The sequence below is a fragment of the Lactuca saligna genome, chromosome 5 (assembly GCF_052625555.1).
Source record: "Lactuca saligna cultivar CGN05327 chromosome 5, ASM5262555v1, whole genome shotgun sequence".
Classification (NCBI taxonomy): Eukaryota; Viridiplantae; Streptophyta; class Magnoliopsida; order Asterales; family Asteraceae; genus Lactuca; species Lactuca saligna.
The window spans coordinates 2,680,536-2,690,639 of NC_136421.1; positions in this window are offsets into that span (position 1 = coordinate 2,680,536).

A 10,104-nucleotide genomic window follows, 5' to 3' on the forward strand; every position below is an offset into this window, starting at 1 on the left:
TTTTGAGATTCTAAAGTATCTTAATATGATTCAGTGCAATCATGCACGCACCCAAGTTAAGCCCATTCACAAACTAGATGTCATTGGCCTCATGTTGTAAATCCATCTATGTACCACAATCTTGTTGGAGCCTTCGGTATATTACATTCTCGCGCCCAGATATCGCTTCTGCAATCCAGCGTATATGTTTGTTTATGCATGATCCTTAGGAGCCCCACCTTCATGCATTGAAGCATATCTTATGTTATATTAGGGGCACACTTGTCATGGTCTTCAACTTCATCTATCTCCCACCTCCAACTTGATTACCTATTCTGATGCATATTAGGGTGGATGTCTTGTCTCTTGTTGTTCGACCTTTGGTTAGTGCATATTTCTTGGAGATAATCTTATATCATGGTCTTTTAAATGATAGGGCGTAATATCTCGTACAAGTGCAGAGGTTGAGTATTGTGGCATTGCCAATGTCTTTGTCAAGACATGTTGGGTTCATAACTTGCTTCGTGAGCTCCGGTGCCCTCTAACCAAACCCACCACTGTCTTCTATGACAATTTCAACTCTGTTTACATGTCATCGAACTCAGTTCAATGCCAACGCACCAAACATATTGAGATTGATATTCATTTTGTGCAAGATCAAGTTGCTCGAGGGCTTGTTCGTGTTCTTCATGTTCCATCATCCGCTTAGTACGTTGACATCTTTACTAAAGGTCTTTCGTCTCAACTATTCAACGATTTCAAAACCAATTTAAACATTCGAAATTGTCTTCCCGATCACACTACAGGGGCATGTTAACAAATCATATTATGTTATACTTGTGCATAGTTTGTATTATCCTAGTTAGCCTATTACTCTTCTTTGTATTATGTATGTATTGGCCCATGTATCTTGTATATGTATACCTTTTGGTATTGCAATCACTATCAATAAGAATTATACACCATATCATCGAAAACCATGAAAATTTGGAAAATTGAGTTGAAACTTTTGACCCATGGCTCGGTCACAATATAGATTTTAACTATAAGAACTAGATTTTAAAACATTAGTTTCAATTTATATAATGTTATGGTTGGTTTTAGATACATGTGTATGCTACTATCATACAAAATTACACATACAGTGACTATTTGTTTATATTGATGACAAAGATAAGATAACTACTACTTGCTATTTACACTTGATAAATTGTATACCATAAAAAATTAGTTTTTTTTTAGAACAGATAACTTATATATTTATATTCTGATCCTAAATTTATGTATTTCGTCATAAGTGAAGCTTGGACCTTCAATCTTTGACAAGCTTTGACCTTCAATCTTTGACAATGGAATATTTTTCCATTAATTCTAGATATTATTGGACCACACGCTTTTTGTTACTCTTGGAGAATAATACATTTGTATATATGATTAAGTAACATAATACCAACGACCAATATGAGAATTATTTATTATTTTAAAATTAAATTAAATACTTATTTATTTATTTAATTATTTTAAAATGATAATTCATAAACCACCGCATGCACACGACGCAAATTGCGGCATTTTATGTGTATTTTTTGTTTAGTTTAATTTTAATTTAATGAGATTTGGAGAATTCCCAAGAAGAAATCAACCACTTCTTGTTTTCTAATCAACTACTCACTCACTGAAAATTACTTCACACTTAAGCAAAATTTCCCTCATTAATTAAGGCACACTAACCTTAAATTAATGTTAGTTTAGTTCATATATCCATTTTGTTTTTTATAATTTCTTTTACCCATAAAATCCGTCGACTGAACACCTTCAGTTCCAATGTTGAAAAAATATGGATATATCTCAACTTGCTGTACCAAGTTTGGTCATGCATCATAGGGCACTTAGTTGCTACATATCTCCAGTATCTTCAAATTTTTACTAGTATAAACAAGATTTCCATTTTAAGTGCATGTTTGATGATAGGTTTTTTTTTTGTTTATTTTTTTTTTCCTTTTTTTTGTTTTTTTTTTTGTTTATTTTTTTAATATCTTTACTAGATAAGAAACATATTGAAAAGTTTACCATTACAGTTTGCAAACTTGTGTTGTTTTCTAAAAGCAAATTATTTATAAAGTTGTAACAGCATTCATAATAAACAAAAATATTTAACATTTTATGTCTTCCAACATCAATCAGCAAATAAAAAACATCTAAGATATCTCCACGATACGATCACAACAAATATAGAGGGGTTAAAGGCTAAATGGACGTATTCGACATAGAGTGTTTTGTGTTTCAGAGCATCTAACTTCTAGCATTTGACAAAACGTTCCGTTTTAAACAGAAAGTTTTGTTTGGCACTACAAACTTCTAGCGTTTAGTTTAGGGATGAGCAACAGGTCAGACCCAGCCCGAAGACCGAAAACCCGAAGGCCGAAAATCGTGAATCACCTTACCCAAAAACCAGACCGTTTTTGTGTGTATCGGTTCCGGTTTCGATCCGATCTGGTTTCGAGTACTTAACCGGATTTTGGGTTTTTGACCGAATTACAGTTTCGGTCAGGTCCTATTTAGACTTACTTTAGGTTGATTGTCTTCTACGGAACCAATCCAATTTTCATTCACCATTATAGAGGAGATGGAAGTATGTTATCTATTAGAGAGTAGAATATTTGAAGGGCGGGGGGTGGTTGTAACAGTGGAATGCAATGGAGAGTTCGAGACTAGAGGTCAAACCCAAAAAAAATGTCACTTCCGTAAACCATGGAAGAGCCGCACAAGGGTTCTTTTTTTTTTTTTTTTTTTTTTTTTTTTTTTTTTTTTGTAGTTGCTGCTCGTAGGGACGAGCCTCACAATTCCTAAAAAACTTAAAAAACTAATAGTAATTTAATGTTCACGTTTTTTAGAAAAAAAAGGCTTACAAATAATATTATGATAGATACATTACGAATATTACTACGAATGTTATTGGACCTTATTTATTATCTTATTTGTCGAGTAGAGATCTTTTAGACGCGAGATAAATGACTTAACTCTATGAGTTGGAGAGCCTTAACTTGACGAGTTGACGCTGGAAAGGAAAACCCTAAATTTTTAGGGTTTGCACCCTATATAATCTCCTTAAAACCTAGAGACTGACCTTCCATCAGCCTCCAAGCCTTAAGAACGTCAGTGCAAAACCCTAATCTCTATCTTCTCTCATATTGTGAGCTAGAGTGACTTTTGGAGCTCAAGAAGAAGAAGATACTGAGAATAAGGAGAAGATCCAGCAAACAAAGCCCTCACTCTTGAGCTTGACCATCTTGTGGACTATTGTAAGCAGTCAAGATTCGATTTTTAATTTAGAGTATGGCTAGATCTTGAGTTTACTCTTCATTTCCTATCATTCTTGTTGATTGCATGCATGAGTTTCATAAAGTTTGCAACTTTATGAATCTCCAGGTCAAAATGGTCCCATAGTGGGCTAAATCTAGCTTTTGGCCAAGCATGGATGACATGCACGGATTTTAGCGTATATTTTCCTTTTTTTTGGCCATTTTGACTTCAAGACAAGCATTGCACATGCATGTCCATAAAGTCTCCATCTTTGGAACATTTTGAGGATTAGAACCTATTTTGGAAAGGAGGGATTCAAGATCCCTAGAGTCTTGAACCATATGGCTAAGCTTTTGAGCTTCCCAACCTTTGTTAAGGGCTTTAAAGCATTCAGAGTGGTTCTAGAGGATAAAGTTGGAAACTTTATCCTTCTAGACACCTTTAGATTTCAGATCTAATCCCTAGAGTCCCTGCAATCAACGTATCATCTGAATGTGAAAACAGGGGGAAAGTCGACGAGTTGCTCTAGCAACTCGATGAGTTGGATCGGGTTTTCCTGTCTACTAGATATTGAGTGAACTCGACGAGTTGATGAGACAACTCGGTGAGTTGGCTAGGGTTTGTCCCAATATTCTGGACTCTGAAGGAACTCGACGAGTTTCTAGATGCACTCGACGAGTTGCTAGATGCACTCGACAAGTTAGGGTGAACATGGACTGTTGACCTTGACTATTAACTTTGAATTTGACCATGGTTGACCAAGTTTGACCTTGAGGGTATTTTTGGTATTTTAACAAAACCAAACACATGATGATTGTAGGCAATTGAGTTGGAGCTGCGCGTTGGGACTTATTTGTTCTTATCTTATCAGTTTAGTATTTTTTGAGAGGTGAGTCTCCTCACCATACCAATGGGTCGAAAGCAACAAGGTCGGCCCATTTTATGATATGTGGTACACTATTTGATGTAGTGTTATGTGGCATGATTTTTGATTATATGCTAGAGGTATGCTACTTGTATATGTGGTACACTTGTATGAAAGACCATGGGGGGGCCCATGACACTTGGATGTAAGACCATGTAGAGAGCCCATGGCTTTCCTATTAAAGACCATGGGGGAGTCCATGGTACCTGGATGTAAGACCATGTCAGGAGCCCATGGCTTTCCTATTAAAGACCATGGGAGAGCCCATGGCACTTAGGTGTAAGACCATGTAGGGAGCCCATGGCATCCTTGAGTAACACCCTAGGGGGAGCCCACGACATCCCTATCTGTTGTATGCATTGCTTATGTGGTTTATGTAGCTTTTGTAGCTAATATGGATTATGTGATAACGTGGATTGTATAGGGTATGCTCTGGGGAACTCAGTAAGCAGTAGCTTACAGTTTGTTGATTTGTTTCAGGTACATCTGAGCCTAAGGGAAAGGGAAAGGCTTGATCGCACGACATGCACTCTCCAACATTTGATTTGATGGGACACTCTGATATTTGAAATAAAATGTTGATGTTATGGATTTTGAAAACAATTGCCATTGTTACTTTATATTTTATGGGAATGTTTTGGTTAATTAAAAATGAAAATTTTATTTGAAATTTTGGGTCGTTAAAAGTTGGTATTAGATCCTTGATTTGAGGGATTCGGGCACACTCTTGGGTGTGTTAGGACTCAAACTAAGGAAATGGTAAAATTGTTTTAAAAAATCAAAGTTAAAATTTAATAAAATGGAAAATAGGAGAGTGCAATGCACGTGATTGGCCGAGCTCAAGTAAGTGGTTCCCCAATATGTTAGCCATGTGATAATAATATTTGGATTATGATAGGCTGATGGATTTTGCTATGTGTATGCTTTTAAAATTGTATATGCTTAGGAGCTTATAGCCTTATAATGATTGATTTGGCCTAATTTCATGTTCCTTGTTGGTTGTGGTCCAAGGGTAGAATCTATTATTCGAAAGTCTATTTGATCATGTTCTGTGTATAATTTGCATGCATAAGGAAACTTGTTATGATTGAGTTCTTGTTTGATGTAGATGGAGCAAATCTTAGGATAGCCTAGGATTTGAGATATGCAGTAGCCTGTGAGATATGATTTGTTTTGGGACGAATTAGAGTTATCAGGTAGAGCCTTGGGGAAGGTACATGTAGGTGTGGAAGGTAGTATTGGGCACATACTACTGAAAACATAAGACATGTACCCAAACCAATGTTAGATGTGGAAGCACTAAGGAGAACTGGTATGGGAAGATCCTCTTTTGGACATTTTGATCATTCTGTCTTGTTGTATTTCAGATCAGAATGAATGTGACATGGTTTGGAGCAGGGGGATCAGGATTAGGATCAAGATCCGGATCTGGGTTTGGTGACACTACTGAGACCATTGACGAGAGGTTGCGCAACCTCATTGCAGCCGAGGTTATGATGTATATATGATTAAGTAACATAATACCAACGACCAATATGAGAATTCATTTGTATATATGATTAAGTAACATAATACGTTCTAAGCATATGCTTGGGCCGTAAAATCCATTTTATCCCTCGAATCTTTGTGTTTAATTGCTCCAAACCCGAAATAGCAAGTCCCTAATTCATATCCTAAGTCTAAGGGTGGTTTGGGAGTGTTTTGGACTTGATTTTACAAGTTTAGAGGGTTTTTACGGCCTAAGCATGTGCTTGGGCCGTAAACCCTCTTTTATGCTCCAAAAATTGTTGTTTTATGGATTAAACACTCCTAGGTTAAATCCCCAATCAGTTTCTAAGCTCAAAGGGACAAATTTGGGTCATTTTGGCCTTATTTTAGGGGTTTACGACGTAAGGAGGTTCTTAGGCCGTAAACTCTTCTTTAACAGCCTATATGTTCAATTCTTGGGTTAAAGCCTCAACCAATGATGTTCGGAACAAGTTAGGGTAGAAGATCTTACGTTTTGGAGGCGGAAACTCGCGGATTTAAGGCGAAATCGAGCTTGATGAGATAGAGTAGAGAGAGGATATGGGTTTAGGGTGGTAAAACGGTTCTATGGAGTGTTCAACTCCCTATATATATGCCCTAAGTGTTGCACCCGGTATACGACTACCCGATACTAGTGTTTAACGAGGTTTAAACTTTTTACCCGGGTTAAATGGTCGTAATAAAAATTAACTTTTTCCAATCAAATGGAAATGTAAGTTACTTGTCTTTATTTATTCTATCACGAAGATAACGACATAAGGTATAAATAAATAAATAAAAAACATTTATTTATTTCCCGACCTCAAATTAACGGAACTTTTATAAAATGGAATATTCCGTTAACGGAAAAAGGGGTAATATAACGGAATAAACTTTAGGTTGTCACATCATCCCCCGTTAGAGGGAATTTCGTCCCGAAATTTAGGTTTAGGCAAGGAAGTAGGTATGAAGGACCGAGTAATGGCAGGAGGGTACTTCCTATTCGGTTTGCCTCGCACTCCCAAGTGATCTCTAGCCTGTGTCTGTCATTGCAACAAACCTTTACCTATGGGATGCGGATTCCATCTCGTGTAGTTAGCGATTTCCTCCAGGTATGTCTACGAAGTTAGGATTCTCAGTGGTTTCGATCAAGATGAGTGGGATACGAAGAGTGACATCGGGCAAGCACTTATCAAGTCTAAGAAGTGGATCGATTTAGGATGAAGCTAGTGGAATATCCGAAAGTAGTAGTGGTCTGATGAGGGTTGGACCAGTCTCCGTAAAGGATCTCGGATGGTCCAAAGCTCTCGGAAGGGTAGAGCTTCAGTACTTAGAACATAGTGTACTTCTATGGTAGGATCATCACTAGCGTGATTTCCATTCCGAAGTTCCTAACATTCTCCCTCATACTGGAAGTGTAGTCCTTCAAGTTGGTTCTTAGGAAGCTCGGGTTGTCCTTAGTTTCGTGTTTCCTATCAATTGGCTTTTAGAGACTTTCTAGATCATCTGATGGGTTGTGTGTCTATAGTATCTTTTTGTTGTAGAGTGGCTATCTCAATCTTGTGTAAAATGAACCTGCACTACTGATTCTTGAGATATTTCCAATGGAAACCCTCAAGGTCGGGGAGATAGGGTCTCACCAGACGAGTGTTGGACTATTTTAGGAGATGGTTCTACTATTTCTGTATGAGATAGTATTCGTGGAACACCTAATAGTCCAATGAATCTCTAAGACATTGGTTTATTTTAGTGCGGAAAACGGTTGCTCCTGTATAACCCATTGACTAACACCTAGACTGGTGTCAAGTCTATAACCTCTTTGGGATCTGGATTATAAGGCTTAACGCAACTACTTTCGCACTTTGATTAAGTATTCTTGGCTGCAAAGGTTATCATGTGGTTCTCGATATTCTAGTGTTTGCTTCGGAGAATGCAGTCTATCGCCTACAAGGCGGCGGTGACTTCCTCCATGCGAGAGGGCGGAGGATCCTAGGCACTACTCGTCTGTAACGGGGTAGACGAAGTGCCTGAGTAGTGTGAACACCTTCAGCAACTACTCTTTCAAAGGTTCTGAGTTTTCTCAGTCTAGGTCAAATCTAGTGAGTATAGGTTCCCATCATTTGTAACTTTAATCTCTTCATCCATTCTTCTCTAGGCTTAACCTATCTCAGTTTTTGGATTTCCATGATACCTGCTGAGATGCTTAATTTGTGGGATTAAGCGTAAATGGATGGTCGTAGTCAATGTTCTTGGCTCTTACGACTGAGATTTCTTTATCAACTAAGGGTGTTAGCTACTATGTTGGCTTAACAGGGATGACAACAAATTTCGAATTTTTACTCATTATAGTAGCTCAACCCGCAGGGCTTCTCTTGACTCTAGTTCCTATTCTATGGAACAGGATGAAGGGTCTTACTATGAGGTTCGTGGTAGGGCTCATGCTCGGTTATAGTGGTCAGTATCATGAGTTCTATCCTCTCAACTCACGAACCTGATTGTGAGGTTCGAAGGGTCTTTCTGGGAATTCTACGATGTAGGCTTCAGGTGGTTATCGTCTTCTGGAATGCCTGCAGTGTTTTTCGCTTCGGTTTCTGTCTGTCTAAGAAGGGTTGGTTAACAGCGGGCGGTATTCTTCTCCTGGGTACTTCGGGAGGTTTGAAATAAGAGTGACGACTGACGGATCGCATTAGTCTTTATTATTTTTATTTTCTTTAGGTTCGGAAGAACCTTTGTTTGCCGAAATGGCTATGGTGAAAGTTCTTTTTACACAGCACTGGGGAGTTACACACGGTTGCACTAAGTTAAACCATGATCGATAGAGGCATCGAAGTTGGCATACATCGACATGATATAGGATGAGGGTCAATAGATCCATGTGCCGAACGGGAACACAAGTTCTAGGCATCTCGGGTTTCGTCCTGTGTATCACTGTCGCGGATACTTGGACCGATAGAGTTGACGCGGAACTATAGAGAGTCCTGAATGTTTCTGAATAGAGTACCTCTTCATGAATGGATTCTCACGAGGCATTTCTATAATCGCCTAACATATACTAGTCAGGTATAATTAAGGTGGGGAGGACTGTTGACTGAGCAACTCCGTCTTAAATCCACAACCAAACGAGGAACAGGAAATGAGGCGGCCTTCACTCATTCTAGGTCTATCCATCTCAATTATACATGGCCGTAACGTATATATGTAGCCATTATAGTTTTACCTGATGAAATTTTTAAATCTTATAACAGTCCTGTGACTTTCGCCTTAATGGGAAAGTATTTACATTTAGAATTAGCTTTTTAATGTTTTCGGTTAGTTAGCTAAGATTGAGAGTCGTACCAAAAATCTACCAGGTTCCTTGCTGCTTCTCCCTAAGCATTAGAGTCAGACTCCTCCTCTGTCCTTGTCTTTTCTTTCAGTTGGACAGTCCTTCTTGAAGTGTCCAATTTCACCGCATAGGTGGCAAACTGTATTGGTCGCCACATTGGTGGTTGATGTAACAAACTCAACCGGGGTTCTGCAGACGCGAACAATATGCCCCTTCATGTGGCACCTAGCACAATTGAGCTCCCGGCATATACCATGATGATAGTAGCTGCACTTGCTGCAGTGGGGAAGGCTTCCTAAGTACGGTCTCGTAGGTGTTGGGATGGAAGGGTTGGCAAGGGTATTGACTGCCTCAGCTCATTGCCCTTCGGAAGGTCCTTGAGCCGAGGTACTCCCCTCCTTGATCTTGATCTTTCTCTTCAGTGGATTTGAGTGAGGTTCTTGGGTGGCTGGGTATGCAGAGGTTGGTTGCTGTTGTCCACTACTAGGATCGGAATTTCCGATAGGGCTCTTGCTAACATTGGCGTTGTTAGCATTCAACTGAGCCATGACAGCTGCTACGTCTGCCGAAACTGTAGCTTGGAACGTAGCTTCATCGAATAGGAGGGTCAGTTTCTTGCCGGAGGATGGTTTATGCTTCTTCGGGGGCATGGTTTTCCTACACAAAAAAAGGAACATAAGCTGATGAGAGACGAAGGTTAACCCTGGACGTATCTATCCTTATTGTATTAGGCATAAAATTTTCCCGGGCCTCGGATATTGGTTGTCTGAGTGTCGACCTACATCCCTATGATGTAGTCCTAGTGTACAAGGTAGGAGTGTGAGTATCGGAAAAAGCCATAAGATGGGAGTCGTTCCTACTAAGTTACCTTTATATTGGGAAAGGTTTCACTCTCCGGCCAGGAAAGATTTGAGAACAGTTCGGAACGAAGTCTGCGAGAAGAAAAGCTCATGAAGACTTATGGCTAAATGTCCTCAATAGAGGTGTTGGGATCCGCTCTAATCGTGTTACTGGCATCGGGAAATGGCGATTTACCTAACACATAGTGTGAGTAGTGTAACCACTA